Source organism: Aotus nancymaae, unplaced genomic scaffold, assembly GCF_030222135.1.
Source record: "Aotus nancymaae isolate 86718 unplaced genomic scaffold, 86718_ANA_hifiasm-v0.15.2.pri h1tg000002l, whole genome shotgun sequence".
In the NCBI taxonomy this organism is placed as follows: domain Eukaryota; kingdom Metazoa; phylum Chordata; class Mammalia; order Primates; family Aotidae; genus Aotus; species Aotus nancymaae.
This window is the reverse complement of record NW_026988413.1, coordinates 57,578,986-57,597,792: the sequence shown is the minus strand read 5'-3', so window position 1 is coordinate 57,597,792 and position 18,807 is coordinate 57,578,986. Positions and strand designations below refer to the sequence as shown.

The 18,807-nt window shown below is 34.4% G+C and overlaps 1 protein-coding gene and 1 pseudogene across 6 annotated transcripts in view; both read left to right on the top strand.

Annotated features, from left to right (window-relative positions):
• MAGI2 (membrane associated guanylate kinase, WW and PDZ domain containing 2) overlaps window positions 1–18,807 on the top strand; it is a 1,459,815-nt gene that overhangs the window by 122,206 nt on the left and 1,318,802 nt on the right. The window lies entirely within an intron of this gene.
• Window positions 4,335–4,449, top strand: LOC135274301 (U6 spliceosomal RNA; annotated as a pseudogene).

Sequence of the window (18,807 nt, the reverse complement as noted above, 5' to 3'; positions counted from 1 at the left end):
TTTTACTTTTATTATTCACATTTCTTGGACTTTTCAGCTGAAGTCTACCAAACAGATAAATAGAGTATATCTCTAAGGAATCTTCTTAGTATGATATATTTTAAAATTAAGAGGAGAACAGCTCTTCCACCTGGGAAGTCTGGCCAGTTGGAAGTGCAGGAATGTCACTCAAGGAAGAGGTGTAAGATGAAAGGGACAAGGGAAGAAGACCAGAGCTCTGAGGGGTGTGATAATCCATGTGTAACACAGGTGTGGTTAAAAAGCTAAGTGAAATTGATCACTCCATGTCAATGAAGCTGTGTGGACAAAAAAAATTGCTTAAGATAGAGATGGTCCACAGTGTGGCAGAGGTGAAGAAGAAAAGACAACACAGAAAGAATCATGGGATTGTGGAAGAACAGAGAGGCTTGGGTAATTACGGCAGGATTGAGGGGAAATGAAGACATTTAGTACTCATCGTGTACTCAAATAATTTAATAAAATTATAAAGAAATAAATATAGATTTGACAGTGGGGTCAGATCTTTTTTGTTGTGGTTTTAGTGTGCTATATTTTACAAGACGTTGACGTGACAGAAAAGCAATTAGTTATTCACTATTTCAACCAACAAATATCTATGGAACAGGCTCTGTAAAATAAAACGTTGTTCAAGCCATGTTAGGGAAAAAATTAAAAGGTAAAAATGAACACTCTCAAATTAACATAAAAAAGGCGAGGATTGTTGAAGTCAAGAATTGATGGGATCATAACCACAAATAAAGAAATCACACCATTTTCCAGGGAATCTGAAAACAAGTAACTCAGGATATTCAAGAGAGCTGGAATCTCTATGCTCACATAAGATCTACTATAATAGTGTATTTGTGTTATTCTCAAAGATGTGAATTCAATGAGCAATAATCAGTTGTATAGGACACATCCCTATAAACCATTGTGTATTTGTGTGAACCAATAGCTCTAAGAATGCAAAAGAAGGGATCATTTCTGCCTAAGAAAAGCAGATAAGGTGCGATGAAAGGTTGAACATGGAATCCTGGCCATAGGAATAGAAAGTACCCCAAAAATAATAAACTGGAAGAAGAGCAATAACCCAGGAGTATAGAGGGTTCAGCAAACCATAAGTTAAATGTAATATTAGCAGCACAGACTTTGTTTAGAGAATTAGTGGATCAGAGAACTGGTGAAAGACTCAGTACAGGTTGCAGAGGGCCTTAGTGCCTAGGAAAGGACTGATGCTTTATCAGACAGGCAGTAACAGTCTGAGCAAGATAAATCAGAATCAAAAGCTGTTTAGGGAATTTTATCCCACCACATGTTAAAATCAAAAGGGAAAAACCCACGATATAGTACTTTCCTCAAAATTTTATACTCTAAAAACAAAACCTGAAAACTGGATTGATTTTTCTGAGCAGTGAAAAGTGCATAGGAAATTATATGAGTATTTGCAAGGATAGTTGGGAAAAAATGAAGCTATTTGTGTTAATAAGTGATTTCTTAAGTAGGAAGTGAGTTGAAGGAAAGACTTGTAACAAAATGAAAAAAATAATGATGGTTTCTTTTCTCTAATTAGGTCAGAATGGCAACCTTAAAAAAAATAAATAAAAAATAAAAACACCTCAGTGTTGGATATTACACTTCCCTCAAAAATTGTGGACTCTTTTTGTTCAGCCCGTCTAACTTAGGTCTATTCTTCCTTTAGTCTGACTAGTAAAATGTAATTTTAAGAGGAGAAAAATGTAGAAATGGTTTACCTATGAGCATTCTTAACAATGGAAATTATTGCCAAATCACTTGGTAACAGTTTTACATTTTAAACATCTCTTCACATTTGGCAGTTATCTGTGCAACACTGGAAATAATGGATAAGGGGTGATTTTCTTGGCTAGGGAATAACAAATGCAAAATCAATGAAAATCTTGAACTCAAGCATACTTAAAATGCTAGTTCTGACTACATGTTTCAAAAAGCTGTTACTATCACACAGAATCCTTAGAACCAAGAAGTTATTTAGCCTTAAAGTTTATTTTTAACTTAGACTCTTTTTCTTCTTCATAATTCTTAGATTTTTTAGAACAGATCCAAGAAATAAGTACTATGAGAATTTCTCAATTCTGAGAATTCTGCAAATTTAGTTAATAGCATTTTTGGCCCTCTATGCCTCAAGAGAACGTCAAAATCCAAGCTCTAAACTTAGTGTCTTCCTGGATTCTTAGATTCTAGTGTTCATACATGCATTAGTATGCTCGGACTTTTGTAGCAAAGTATCATAATTGAGGGGCTTAAACAACAGAAATTTATTTTCTCACCGTTCTAGAGAATAGAATTTCAAGATAACACTGTCAGCGGGGTTGGTTCCTTCTGAGTCCTGTGAGAGAGAATCCATGCGATGCCTCTTCTGGTGGTTTGCTGTCAATCTGTGGTGTTCCTTGGCTTTATAAAAGCATCACCTTGATCTCTTCCATCATCTTCCCATGGCGTTCTCCTGATGTATGTGTCTATGCCCACATTTCTTCTCATAATGACATCAGTCATATTGGACTGGGGCATACCCTACTCGGTATGACTTCATCTTAACTAATTACATCGGCAGTGATCCTGTTTCCCAACAAGGTGACATTCTGAGGTACTAGAAGTTGGGACTTCAGCATATGCGTTTAGGAGGACACAATTCAACCCATAGCAATATGTAATAAATAGATGGATATGGACATTCTTGGAGTTATCCTGCAGATCCTCAACTCATTTGAGATCATCTGTCTCTCATAGTTATCCAGAGAAATTAAAGACCGGACAGTTTTTATCAGAAGAGGAATTGTTTTCTGCAGGTACCCAAGCTCTACTACTGGGGATCGCCTCTTAGCCTACTTCCCTAATATCTACTCTTACCCCAGCCCCAGTTCTCTAGCATATGCTTTACCTGAGTCACCTAGGTAAATGCCACTTTTATATTACCCCATTCCCTAATGACTTTTAGTGGCTTCTTGTTCCCTGCAAGGTAAAATACAGGTTCTTAAGTGTGCCATTTAGAGTCTTCCATCCACCCAAGCATCCCTACCATTTAATACTGTCAACTGTTGCATGTAAAAATCCAAAGTTCCAGCCAAATTCAGGCATTCACTGTCTTCTGAACACACCAAAAACTTTCTTATCTTTGCACCTTTGTTTATACCTATTTTTATTGTCATGATAAATCCTCTTTCTTTAACCTGACTGAAATACCACCTCCTCCATCACATCATCACTATGCATAAGTTATTCCTGCCTCTCATCCCTATAGTACTCGTTTCTATAGCAATTGCTCATTCCTATAGCAATCTTATAAGTTATCTTGTATTCATTTCTCTTTGTATTGCTAGATTTTTTAAACATGTTTGTGTCTTACCTCCCAGCTAGCCTGTAAAGATCTTGGGAGTAAGTAATTCTATTTTGTTATTCATAGTGTAATACTTATTCTCAAATGTTATTGACATAATTAGGATTCATTCATTGTACTTTTTTTTGCCGGTGAAGTATTTTGAGCTGTGTTTTTATTTCATTTAAATTGTTGAGCATCCATAGTTAGTTGTTAAATCTCTAGTTCACAGAGTTTGACATTATCTCATATACAGTGGGGGGTCAAGGGATTTGGATTCATCCCATAAAACTAGTTTATCTAGCCCTCACTTACTTACCTGACTTATAAAATTAGGAAGTAACACTAATTTAGTTCTAAGGTTACTCTCAGATCTGAGATTCCACAATAGAAAGGCTTATATATTATGTTTTTTAAAATACAATCTCTATGTAAAGTTAATTGGGCATGACAGGCTTTTATACGGATACATGGATGGATGGATTTATTAACTAAGTGTTGTTGCTTTTTTGTAAGTGCTGACTGACAGTTTAGTGACCTTCAATTATTTGTTTGGTTTTATAATCCATACTCTAGCTACATTATAAATAGTTTAAGTGATCTATTGAAAATAAAAACTAAAAAGTAATTTGAAGGCAATTCCTGTAATGCTACGTAAGAAACTACTCCTAGCAGTGATTAGCTACAGGGAGCGAGATGAGGGAAATTAGGGGTAGTAGAATTTTCAATTTAATATTTTTAACAGAGTACATATTACCTTCAAAATTAAAAAATAATAATTAGGCAGTTTTGGTGCCAATGCTATTTTTTAAAGAAAATGCATCAAGCTAGTGAAAATCAATAATAAAAATAAATATAAATATCTTCTTCCTCCTTCATATGGAGTCTTAGAATCAAAGTGTCAAATCTGAAAGTGTCTGTGAAATACATAGATAGCTTTATTCGTGTCCTCTCATTAGGATATGCGAAGTGGTTCTTCATGGTGCTCACCTCAGTAGCATGTATACTAAAATTGTAACAACACCCAGAAGATTAGCATGGCCCTTGTGCAAGGGTGACACACAAATTTGTAAAGCATCCCATATTACCATATTTTTACCCCCCAAAATGACAAAGTAACACAAAGAAACATTTGCAGGTGCTGAATATGTTTATTACTTAGACTGTGGTGATGTTATTATGAGTATTTGCATATCTTCAAATTCATAAAATTGTGAACATTAAATGTATGCAAGTTTTTCTATTTCAATTATGCCTCAGTAAAGCTGTAAATGTAAAAATGTGCTTCCTCATGATAATTAGTGAAGAGACTAGTGTTTTGAAGATGGAAAAAAAGTAAAATAAACAAGTAACCCAAGAGGAGCAAAATGATATGTGGTACTTGGTATCTGAATTGACTAAATTACAAGCACATAAGCACTGAATATGATTCCAAGTTTTCTGGAATATCCGATTAAGAAGAATTGCTTGGCTATATCATTTTAATTACATAATTTAAAACATCTAAATAATTCTATAGAGAAAAACTATCTTGACATTGACTTAAAGGTAAAGCTCACTTTGTTAGTTCTTTTGTAAGGGATATTGGAACACAGAACAGACCATGTCTTCAACTACAGTTTTTAGAAAGGTGCATTTTGTTCAATGGACATTTCTTTTAAGGAGGCTGTAATAGTGCTGAGAGCATAATACTCTATCTTAACACGGTGGACTGAGTTATTCTTGCAAAGAACCTATAACAAGGCCCAGGCTCTTTGCTTTCTGATGATCTAATTGTGTCAATGTTTAACTGGAAGAATTGAAATTTCTGGCTCATTAATGTTTCCATCAGATTGCTTTGCAACACTCTTAAATGTATTATTATACGGTGAGCATGGCATGTGAGACCAAGAGAAGGAGGAACTTAGTAGGTAGGTCTGCCCTCTTGTGGAGTTCTTACTGGGAATCAGCCTCTGGTACAGTACAAGTAAGCCAGAAAGGTGATAGACAAGTTCAAGAATAGTGATTTCACTAACTAGATAGTGAAAACAAGTGGATCTGGAGTGGAGGAGCAGAACAATGATCCCAGGGCCAAGATAGCATGAGGGGGCCAGTATAAGAAGTCATCCAGTTCTCCCTTCTGCAGCGAGATAATGGAGGTGCCCAGCAGGTTGCCAAAGTACTGGGAAAGAAGTTAAGACAGACATTGGGAATCCACATCAGTTCAGCCTGTTGGAAATTCAGCTGAAGAGTTCAACCTGTTAGAACTTCAACCTGTTGGATTTTCAAGTGGTGAAGGGTTGAAAGACCAAGACTAGGTTCAATCACAGTTTGTTATAGGAGCCCCATCCTGGTCTTCATGAACTAGGCTCTATTGGCCACTGCAGATAACTGCACAGTGCTTCCTTACACAGGAGTGTTGATATTTATGAACCATCGCTTTCTAAAGTAAAGGTATTTTTAATGACAGGAATATATGGCCGCTTTTTATTTTTGTTGGTAAAGCCCTCTTTACATCAGATTCTGAGGGCCAGTGCAGAGATTAACCAAATTGTTGTTTACTTGTATTCTTCTATCATCTTGTCCAACAAATACTCAATCCAAGAAGTATCACCTGTTGCTTAAGGGTGGTGTTTTTATAAATAAACACAACTCATTATTTCCACCAATGTCAGTGTAGAGAGTGAAGGAAACTGACATTTATTAACCTTCACCTGTGAATCAGATATGCTGCCAACCACTAATACCATTCCCTAGATAATTTAAACAAAAGCTCAGAGACAGTTACTAATTTGTTCATGATCTTATGCTTAGAACCTGGATCAAATCCGGGTCCATTTAATGCCAAAACATTTATTTCCACTGAGTATTACTGCTCAATAAAAAAAGTTAAAGTAATTGTCTCTGACCCTATATGTATTTCAGGTATTTCTTGACCCAGTGCTTACAAACTAAGTGCTATGTGTCCAAATTTACCTTCTATGTTACTCTAGATTTGAGGATCTTTCCACTAGAGTCTTGTGTTTTCAGATGAAGACAAATGGTCAGTTTCACTGGATATAGTTTATAAATAGTTTTTATAATAGGTATTTTCCTCATACAGCAGGTTCTAATTTCCAAGGCTGACCTTATGCCAGAGTTCCCATATTCAACAAAATGGCTAAAAGCTTCTCCAGGATCCAGGACTAGTGCTGGTTCCTTTCGTGAAACCTCAGGCAAATGACCATCCCAGGGACACCAGTTTGGATCAGAGTTTAAGATAAAAAGCTAGATTTGAGTTATGAAGCCCAAAAGCATTTCTGGACATTCATATACACATGTTCACACATACGCTGTTCTGCCTTCCCCAGCCGTATACACACCCACCAAGGAAATTTGTGTACAAAATCTTATCAGGAAACAACAATGCTTTCAATAGACAAATAGTTTTTAAAAACTGGCAGACAATTAAAACCAAAATCCTATTAGAAAAAAAGTAAAAGAAAGCTACAAATTTGCCATTGATGAGCATTTATAAGAAAAATGTTGCTACAGAGCAGATATGAAAGCTGTCACCTAAAGTTTTACTATGCATTGAAAATCGTAATAAAGCTTTTACTACTATGAAGGAAGACCATGAATCATAAGTACAAGAACTCAAGACAGTGGGAGGAAATAGAATTTCAATTGGCAGAAGTCAGTGAAATGGAAGAAACAAACCAAAACCATCTCTGAAATATGAAAGAATTACAAAGAGGAGACATGAGAACAGACACTGAAGAAAACACAGCAAAGACATAGAGGATATAAATGAGGCAAGGCGAGAAATCAAAATTAAAATGGAAGATATAAAGAATTAGGGAAAAATGATTGGTACATAAGCCAGACAAAGCAGAAGCTATATATTCATAATCAGAATCCATGGAAAATAAAACCAAAACTAATGGAACAGAACAAATATTTAAAAATATAATTTGAGGGAAAAATGTCAAAAACAGAAAAGAATAACCATATCTATCAAAAGCACATATTACACAGCAGTGAACACTGACCCCAGTCAATGCTAAGATGTATCTTTCTGCTACATACTCTGGATATATGTATTTAAGACATATTCTAGTAAATTCATTAGCCTTTATGATGCAAAAAACATCTTTTAAATAGCCAACCAAAAATATATTATTAACAGGAAAAAAAAAAACAAACCTCAGGCTGACCTTTGATTTCTCTTTGTTTGTATTCAGCACTAGATGTCAGTGGAATAAAACCTCTGACATATTCAAGGAAACAAAGTTTAAGTCTAGGATTTTATGCCCAGCAAAGATGTTTGTTAAGTATAAAGCCACAAACAATATAGAATGTGCCACGACTCAAGAAATACTGCTCACATACCAGAGACTGCACTTCAGCCAATCAAGGGATGACAAGGAAAACTTGAGCAAAATGGCTGGTGATAAGCCTTTAATATACTTAGTAGAACTGAGAGTAGAAGAAATGTGTGGATTGATGAAAAAGTCCAAAATAAACAGTATATGCCCTGGAAATTGAAAATATACAAATAACCAAAAATTGGGAGAGTAAAACAGGAAGAATTTTAGTGATTTCTCAAAAAAAAAAAAAATGTAACTACCATATGTAGAAACCTGTAGGTACAATATTGACTGATGGTATCATCTGTAACACTATGAAGTCAAAGTATATTACTTAAAGCCGATAAATTAAGTAATAGAATTATAACATATTATGGTTGTATCACTTAATGGTACAAAACAGTAAATAAACATTATTTTTAAAAATCACATGCAATTACTAAATAGCTAAAAATAGAAATGTTTGACGATTTGGCATGATAGTATTGAATTTTAAAATTGTACATCTAAAACTTGCATAGCCCTTTAAGTAGAATGATGAGGTGAGTATATATTTTTTCTACCAAGAAGATACTCTTGAAATAACTTATGGTGAAACATAACCAAAAAATAGATATTACTATTTCTCCTTGTACTTATTTTCTAGAATAGTGTATTGCATGAAAGTATGGTGAAGTCGAAGATCATAAGCCTAAAGAAAATAATTGTACAATAATATCTACTGACTTTTGGGGTCTAACACCACTTGAATGGCTGTAGAATCAGTTTCTTTTCCTTGGCTCTGAATGCTGAATCAAGAATCAAGGAAGCATTGTCTCTTAGCAGGAAGTGGGAGTACCCTGCATAGGTTGACAGGGAAGTCTTCTTTCTCAAGGCATGACTGCAAGGCTCTCCCATCACTTACATTGGTATTTAGGGGAACTCCTGGCTCTTTCATCTCAAGGGAGCAAAAATATGTTACAACATTTAACATGAGATACAACATATTTTGGGGTCCAAAACACCTTTGAGAATCTGATGAACGCAGCAGGATCTTTCTCCAGAAAAAATGTACCTGTCACATATTGCCTCTAATCCTATGGGATTCACAGGGCTCCCTGAAGCTCATCCAAAGAGACTCTCAAGACATATGGACTCCAGGTTAAAAACATTGGTTTTAAAAGTTCTTTAGACTTTGGTCAGAATTTTCAGTGTTGAACTTGCTGGTCAGAAATACAGGTGTTACTGCATGCTCTCATGGAAAGAAGGCTACTAAAATAGCATTCCCAATCCATCTAAGATATCTTTCTTATTTATTTTAGTATGAGTGACAGTCCTCAAAGTCTGGCCCCTAACAACCTACCTTAGAAATACCTGGATTCCTGTTAAAAATGGAGGAGGATTTGCTTGTTTCTAAACCACACTAATCTAGAAAAGGCAGATGCAACTGCAACGGCAAAGCTTCCCCTGCTTCTCCAAACTGTACGTAGAACAGCAACAAATAAACAACCTTGCCCGTAGTCTCACTGCCTTCTAAAGTGAAACATTCCAGAGCTGCTGCAATAGGTTGCCAAGGGAAATAATTAATCATTATGAATCCAAACGTGGTTTTTTTTTGTTTTGTTTTTCTATTTTAAAGTGACTAGCATTTTGAGAACATTTACCACATGCCAAGCCTGCAGGTAGACACTATCACAAAGGATGTTTTATGTTCATTGCTGCTCAATCATCACTTGTCCTAAAAATAGGAAGATGCTCCCGGGTCACTAGCTTTACTCATTTGCATGCAGCTCAGCGTGGTGGCAATGCTGAAACAAGCATACACGGGTGTCTGACTAGTAGGCACACACCACATCACAATTAAGGGTTCAATTACCCATGTGGCAGCTAGGCAGGCTGGAGCCCTGTGTGTGTTCTGTCTTTTAGCCGGAGATTAGAACATGTCTTAAGAATGAGCATCGTCCTACATGGTTAACTCTACGGGCATTGTAGTTCAATTTGGAAAACACAAAGCACTTTTTTTTTCCCAACAGATTTTCACTATTGTGTTTTTTAAAGAAGTGATCGAATAGGTACCTAAAATAAAGGAATGTTAGGATTTACAGATTAAAATAGTCTCTTTTCATTGTACTAGGAAAGACTGGTGGAATTTTGATCTCAAACTTGAACCAACTGCTCGGATTACTTCGTTCAAATCTGAGTGCATCTCTTTTGGCACTGCTGACTTATGCTGTAGATCTGTCTCTTTGCAATTTTCTTTATCTTCATGTGAAGTGAAACTCTGGACATGCATAGATGTGCACATAATATTTCATTTGGTACTCTGTGCCTGGCAGGGCTGATGCAGCAGAGTCTCACATGCTCCAGTTTCTTACTGCACTTCTATAGAATTCACAATGAATTTCACAGTGGAATGTACAATATAAAGTGTTCTCAATTTGACACGCCTTTTAAAGTAAAAAGATCACTTGAAAAGTTTGTAAATTCAAATAAAGTGAACTAGATGGACTTTTGATGTTTCTCCACTAAGGGTCTTAAAAATAGACTTTTCATCTGGTTTTAATTTCAGATGTCACCATTTTAAAACAAATGGTATTGTGTATATCAGGTTATATAACATGGCGTTATGTGATACAGATAGATAGTTATATGGTAGTCAAGCAAATTTTTATAACATATATTTTATAATATAAATTTATGTATAAATTTATATATATATATAAAATCTCACAGTTAGTTTTTTTTTTTTCTGTGACAGAAGCAGCTAAAATGTACTTAACTAATAAAAGTCCTGGGTACAATTTTATTAACTCTAGTCCTCATGTCCTGTGTTAGATCTCTAGATTTGTTCATCTTACATGTCTGCTACTTTGTATCATTTGACCTACATCTCCCGTCTTCTCCTTATCCCCCTAACAACTGTTATTCTCTATCTCTGTATTTTTATTCAGCCTTTAAAAAGGAGATTCTGCCATTTGCCACAACATGGATGGACCTGAAGGACATCATACTAAGTAAAATGAGCCAGACATGGAAAGAAAAGTATTATATAATCTCACTTATAGGTGGAAGTTTTAAAGAAGTCAGATATTCATATTTAATTATTGAAAGCCACTGTTAGCATTAAAAACCAAATATACCATTCACTCAGTCATCTTAACACACACTATTTGAATTTCCTCTATCCTTCTGATTTTATCAATGCATACATTATAAATGAAATACTGTACTAGCAAACATCTTTTTTCTTATATATAATTTATTTTTATTTTCATATTGATCATTATTTAAATTATATAAATTAGAATAATTAATTCCATACTGTTAGATAAATTATCCTAGTTTTTATTTTTATATGTAACTCTACCATAAACAGTTTATGGCACTATACAACATGCTGATGTTTAAGAGCTTGGGCTTTGAAGTTGGGCAGATTAAGCTTCTCTTAATAGTGGTGTGGCTATTTAACCTCCCTGAGCCTCAATTTACCTGTGTCCTAAATGGTTACCGAATGGTATCTTCCTGATAAATTTATCCTGAGGATTAAATAAGATAATCCATGTAAACCAATATATTGTAAATCTTCAATAGTTGTTAGCTATTATTATGACATAGCACTTTTTGTCCTTCTGAATTATCAATTTAAGTTGATTTCCCAAGAATGAAAATATTGGTTAAATGATGTGGAGGCTCATTAATTTAGTTATAATATAATTGAATGTCTACTCTATATTAGGTGCTGAAAGAAAGTGGTAAACAGTCAGGTGAGGCCCCCAAATAAGAGTGTTTGCAGTTTGGAAGAGAAGATAGATATTACATGAAGTCATTATATTTGAATACAGTGTTGCAGAAGAGAAAGTACAAGTGTTAAGAAGTATAGACCAAGGAGATATATATTGCCTAATTAACTTCCAAACTATTTAACATTTTAAATAACATGTGAGAGCAACACACTAGTTACCAAAATTCTCGTTTTATTTCATTGAGTTGGTCTTTGACCTCTGATATCCTTTCTTCTGCTTGGTCGATTCAGATATTGAAACTTACATATGCTTCGTGAAGTTCTTGTGTTGTGTTTTTCAGCTCCATCAATTCATTTATATTCCTCTCTAAGCTGTTTATTCTCGTTAGCATTTCATCAAACCTTTTTTCAAGGTTCTTAGTTTCTTTGCATTGGGTTAGAACATGTTCTTTTAGCTCAGAGAAGTTTATTATTATCCACCTTCTGAAGCCTGTTTCTGTCAATTTATCAGACTCCTTCTCCATCCTGCCTTGTTCCGTTACTGGTGAGGAGTTGTGATCCCTTGTAGGAATAGAGGTGTTCTGGTTTTGGGTGTTTTTATCCCTTTTGCACTGGTTTCTTCCCATCTTTGTGGATTTATTTACCTGTGGTCTTTGAAGTTGGTGACTTTCAGATGGGATCTCTGAGTGGATGTCCTGTTTGTTGATGATGAAGTTATTTCTTTCTGTTTCTTTGTTTTCCCTCTAACAGTCAGGCCTCTCTGCTGTAGGACTACTGGAGGTGCACTCCAGACCCTGCTTGCCTGGGGATCACCTGCAGCAGCTGCAGAACAGTAAGAGTTGCTGCCAGTTTCTTCTTCTGCTATCTTTGTCCCAGAAGGATACCGCCAGATGTTAATCTGAGCTCTCCTTTATGAGGTGATTTTTTGGATATATAGGGGTTGGGGAGCTGCTTGAGGAGACAGTGTGTCCTTTATAGGAGCTCAAGTGCTGAGCTGTGAGCTCCGTTGTTCTGTTCAGAGCTGTTGGACAGGTACGTTTAAGTCTGCTGCAGCAGAACTCATAACCACCTTTTTTTCCCCAGGTGCTCAAAATTCTCAATAGCTGTTAGCTCAGTTTTTTCATTTCTACCTTAAAATCTGCAAAATAAATTTTGTCAAAAAGATTTACCCATCTTTTGTCCACTAAGAATGTGGCTGTGTACTTCAGAAAATAAAATTATATTACTATATATTTTGGATTCTCCTTTATCTATTTCCTATATTTTTACAATTTTTCTGATATTAAATGTTGTGGTTATTGTACTAAAGTTTTACAGTTTTACATTACTACATACATCTTGCCTTTCCTTTATAATTTCTTCCATTGATTCAATATTTATGCTGTACATTTTCCAAGGATCTTTTTATTCTTGACCTTGAAAGTTCTGTAGCTGTATCTAAAAATGCCACTGAGATAACAGCAGGCATTTTTTTCCCTTTTCTATACATAAACCATGGTCACTGATGTTCACTCAAGCACTGTGCAAAGAATTAAATTGCAGCTTGAAGTTACAAACTAAACACTCTGTTCTGATAAAAATAAACTATGTTAAAATCATCATAGATCTTTTCATTTTTGTTAAGAAAAAGTGATTTATGTTGTCAATTTTGTAAAATCTTCAGACTATCTTCATGCTTTAGAGGGGGAGCTCCCCCCACAGAATAAGTGACCCTTAGAATTTACATTTATATTTATGTTGTTCTTTTACAAATATGATTTACCAATTCACATCTCAGCAATGTAAACCAAAAACCAAAGCACTTATGCTTGACAAATTTCAACGTGAATGTTACCATAGAGACTTTTTCTTGATATTTTACAACCAGTCCTTTCGGACCATGTTCAAATGTTCTTCAAGTAGCCTATGAAAATTGTTTATAATTACACATGTCATACATACATAATTAAATTATGCTTTCAAGAATAATCTAATGAAGATGGATAGAGTACTAGAATTTAATCAGTCCTGAGGACAGACTATGTCATCATTACACTTTATCAATTACAGACATTTGATGGAAGCATCACATGGTTATCATTTTTATATTCCATGTATTTAAATTCTCAACTAAGCTCTCCAAAATTGCAAGAGCAATATGACTAGAGGTAAATATTGTCATACAACAACATTACTCTTTCTAAAAAGTATACCATAATTCTTTCAAATAGGGACTGTACTTGCTGGGCATACATAGGTGTGGTTTAAGTAGAGAGTCACCTGATAGTCTGACTCAGGGCAATATTCAAATTGTTTAACAGTCAAGGCCTCCAATGATACCAGATATTACTTTGTTGTGTGGATTATGCAGAGATCAAGGTAAGGGGCTTTTAATGAAATTATAAATGACATGAAAAAGAATTACGAAAAAGTCCTAAATTAAATACAATTAAAATTCAAGATGATATATTTCAGCCTCAGAACTAAAATAACCATTCTATTATTTGATCCTTAACCATGCTTACTGGCATCATCAATATGTAAATGTTATACCAGACACTTGGAAATCCATTATATTATATCATATTCTCACCCCAGTGAGAATATGGTAGTATTAATTCTGTTTTATGGATAAGGAAATGGAACACTAATGTTATATAAGAGGTTAACTGGCAGAACCAGAATGTGAATCTGATCTCCTAACTTCAAATCCTTTCCTCAGTGTCACAGCTGCCTCTCCAAGGTGTTTACTAGATGTGTGTAGAGATGACATGGATGGGTTCCTGGGTGAGTCATTAGATAGCAAATCTATTTCATTGTTCTTTCACAGTGTATTATCATCCTTACCTCTAAAATACTAAATAAAATACTAAATTTTTTGGAAAGTAAAAATGTTCTTTTATCAAGGGAAATTTTCCAGAGGATATTAGAAAATAATTTTAAAAATTTGATTACTTATAAAATTCCTAGGAGAATATTGTGACCTGCTACTATTAAAAAAAATACTTTTCTTCCACTTGAGTTATTTGTGCTATTATTTTCAATTAATTTATATTTATGTATTTTAACTCCATTGTCTTTTTTATTTTTGTTTCAAGTGAAAATGTTTTGAAAGTGACTCTGGTTAGCAAATTAATTAAACATTCAATAAAATCACCTTTATGCCTACATCAGTAATTTAAATGAATCATGTTTTGAATTTTTTTGAAAAGAAAAAGTAATAGGTTTCAGAGCTTGAATTCAATACCTGACAAAATTCTAAACCCTTATTAAGGAATTGCTTAATAAGAAATTGTAAAATAATTAGGAATAAACCCAAATGCTGTAAAACGGATTGGTAGGCTTGTAGATAAGAGGAATTCTATAGAAATGCTGTTTATGAACTGAAGGTCATTTGATGTCATTATTGAAAAAATGAGTACTGAAAAAAAGATCTGATGAAACTGTATCTAAAGTAAATTGCTTAACAGATTGGTACCAGTTGAGAGGAAGTGGGCAGTATTGGGACTGGATGAGAGCTGTACTCACAAATCACGTATCTGTTCTTGAGCCTGCCCAAGTCTACATTGTTATTTTTTCCAAATATTTGGATGGGGATATAATCAACAGGGTTTTCATATTTGTGTGTATGAAACACTGGAAAAGACAGTCAATCTCTATATTTAATTCCTACAGTTAGAACTCTAAAAGGACAATGAATGAGTTTAACCAAAAATAAGACATTGGGAATGACGAATGTAAAATCCTAACTTAGGTTCACAAAGGTAACTGATTAAATATAAGAGAAGGGATATAGGAATTATCAAGAGTGTATGTACAAATAAAATGCCTAGAATTATAGTTTACTGCAAGCACAATAGAAATTAGTACTGGGACTTCTGTATCCACAAAAGTAGTGATTTACTGCTCTACCCAATATGACTTGTTTGAAAGAAAGGAACTAATATTTCCTATGTACTCTCTACTTATTAAATCCTACTCAGGATCCCATAATTGTTCTTGACTTTACATTTAAGAGGATCAGCAGAAATCTGGAGTCTATTCACAAAAGGGCAATAAGGATGGCAAATGGTCTGGAAATCAAGTGCCACAAAACTATTGAATTAGGGAGTAGTTTGAAGAAGAAACCAGAACACAGTATCTGCCTACTAAGTTTTAAAGAGCTACCAGGGATAGAGGAAATAGTTTGGATTATTACAATTGTCTACACAATTTAATAGTGTTTTGAACTAGGGAGGGAAGGTGGTATAGTGATCAATTGCATCTGAATTTCAGGAAGACCACAATAGCAGGAATTCCTAAAACGACAAGCTTTTCATCCCCTGAACTGTCTTGTATGAGAACCTGCTTTGCACTAATCAGCGCTTGGGGATCTGATCACTCAACTGAACCTTTCTGAGAGCTTCAGTGGGAATAGTAATAGTACCTACCTTATGAAGTGACTATTAGGATTAAAGAAGATATTGTGTGTTAAAGATTTAATACAGTCCCTGGCACATATAAAGTGCTCAAAAATGATACCTTTTTTTATTACTAGATGATAAATTTCCAAAGAGAAAACATACTTTTATCATAAAGAAATGGAACTAGACAATTCTAAGTTGCCTTTTTGGGGCAAAAATGATACTTCTTTTTATTACTAGTTGACCTTTTATATTAGTATATGACCAATTTCCAAGGAGAATACTGAAGAAAATGTGCTTTTATCATATAGAAATGGAGCTAGACAACTCTAAATTGCCTTCCAAATGGCAAAATCTAAAGATCCATGACTCATTGTGAGACCAATTGTTATATTTCTACAGTTTTCTTAAGTATACTTGTATTACGGTTATGATGACTTTGAGCAAACATTTTTGTCTTTCTGGTCCATAAATAGACCCTTAATATGCAACCTATATGTAATAGTCAATGTGTGGGAAGTAATCTATATAAAGTAAGTTAATACATATAGTTTCCATGTAACTGTATATTCCCAAATGCCTACATTGATATTTTAGTAAAATGTGATATGTACAAATGCTTTTATTGGCATTTAAATTCAAATTTCTAAATATGACTAGTATCTGAGGTTGTCAGTTTCCCTGAAATAATACATGGAATACATAAAAATGCATATATATATATATATTTATTTTAAAATTGGTGAAACTTTGCATATTATGGAATCATTAGCAATACATCGAGGCATATAAATAACTTTAGCTGGACCACAAAGCCTTTAAATATAGTAATTCTGTATTTTCTCTGCAAAAGCCTGAAAATGGGAAGGGATAATAATTTCTAATAAATAGAATTACCTTTTACTTTGAAATTCAAGTATATGCTCACATCCTCTAGACCTACTGCCAAACCATTCCCAGTTTGTGTGAGTGGCAGCTGTTAATAGACAACAAAACAAATTGTAGTACTAATAATCGAAAAATAATTAAAGAATGAATTAACGTCCCAGTTGTATTCACCTCAGATTAAATTGTCATGAAGGAATGCCTAAATAACAACATCAAGTAAAACAGTGTAAAAATAGGCTTAAGGAATTTATTTGAAATATAAATTGTGATTTACTTAAATGCAGACTATGTTTTAATAATGGCAACTTGTATTGCATATTTATACTCTGCCAGATGCTCCTAAAATTATATTTTATATTTAATGTTATTCCATAGTATGTATAATTTAATGCTCACAATCTTAGCCAAGAAAATTTCCACTTCATGTATGAGAAAACTGAGACTCCAAGCAGTAACTCGTCTACAACAATATGAGTGCTGAACAAAGAATGTAGTATAAAACCTTGACTGAACACGCACACATGTGACTACTACCAACCACCATTGACAAAAAACTAAAAAAAAAATCAGCATCAACTAAGAAAGCAATCCTCAGTATAAAGTGGCTCTCACTTTTAAGGGGGAATAAGATGCAGGTTGTTGGGGCTGGTCACGGTGGCTCACCCCTGTAATCCCAGCACTATGGGAGGCTGAGGCAGGCAGATCACAGGTCGGGAGATGGAGACCATCCTGGCTAAAATGGTGAAACCCTGTCTCTACTAAAAATAGAAAAAATTAGCCAGGTGTGGTGGCACACACCTGTAGTCCCAGATACTTGGGAGGCTGAGGCAGGTGAATTGTTTGAACCTGGGAAGCAGAGGATTCAGTAAGCTGAGATCACGCCACTGCATTGCAGCCTGCATGACAGAGCAAGACTCCATCTCAAGAAAAAAAAAAAGATGCAGGTTATTTGTTACCAATGTGCTACAGTGTGGCAAGATGTATTTGATCATTCTTCATGGCACATTTAGTTTGTTTCTTTTCTTCCTATTTGGATAATGGTCTAGGTTTTAATATAAAACTATACTTGGAACATCTGCTAAAGCCCATCTATTAGGGTGGTGCTTCATTAGCTTTGGATATTTTTTAAATCAGTCCTATATTTAGCAGCTGTAGGCCTTTGCATAAGTTTAGTCTTTTAAAAAGAGACACATCTATCTCTAGAATAACTGGGTTGGAATTCAGAACTATTAAATGAAAGATGACCTTCTATCTTGATTTTCAGTTTGCTAGGTTGCTGTTAACTATGGTATAAAACAGCTTTCAATGCTTTAAAACTATTAATACTTGATACAGTGCTCCTCCATTTACCAATCTCCACAATAATGTGATATGAGTAAAAATAATGCTTTGTGTTTATGTAGCACATGTCTCCATGGAGTCCAGAGGATTTGGTTGATGGAATCTAAAAATGGCTTTGTCAGGGAGAACAGAAAACTAATATTGTAATTATATTGCAAGTATCAAAACTGACACTGATTCTATATGTGGCTACTAATGTGAATATTATGCAGTCAAATTGATATGGATGGCTTCTTCCAACCATCTTCATAATCAATAGTAACCACACTACTAAGAAATCCTACTATTTTGTATTATTTTTACTTTGCCTTGGCAATGTTTAAATATTATACACATATACTTTCTTTTATTTAATAATTCTATTGTAAAAAGCCATGAGCTACAGAATTATAATTCTAAATATCTTCTAAGGCAATAAAACAAATAATTACATGTTACAATGTTTATCTTTAAAAACAGTCATTTTTTAATGTGAAAAGGCAGGCACTGTAATGTTACTGTGTTGTAAATTGAGATTTTTTTTTAAATGCATGGTTACCTTTTCTGGATGGAAAAAAAATCTCTCTGTATACTAATGAAATGGTGACTCAAACCATAAGTTTCTTACCTCACCTCTATCTTTCCTCTGTGTCAGGTATTATCCTAGATAATGGGCTAAACCAGTGTGTGTGACTTTGTAGTATGTTGGAAGGAGAGTAGACCTGGATTATATCAGTGGTTCTGAAATCTTATTACCAGAATCAAATGTAGGACTTTTTAAACATACAGATTGATGGGTTTCACCCTTAGAGTTTC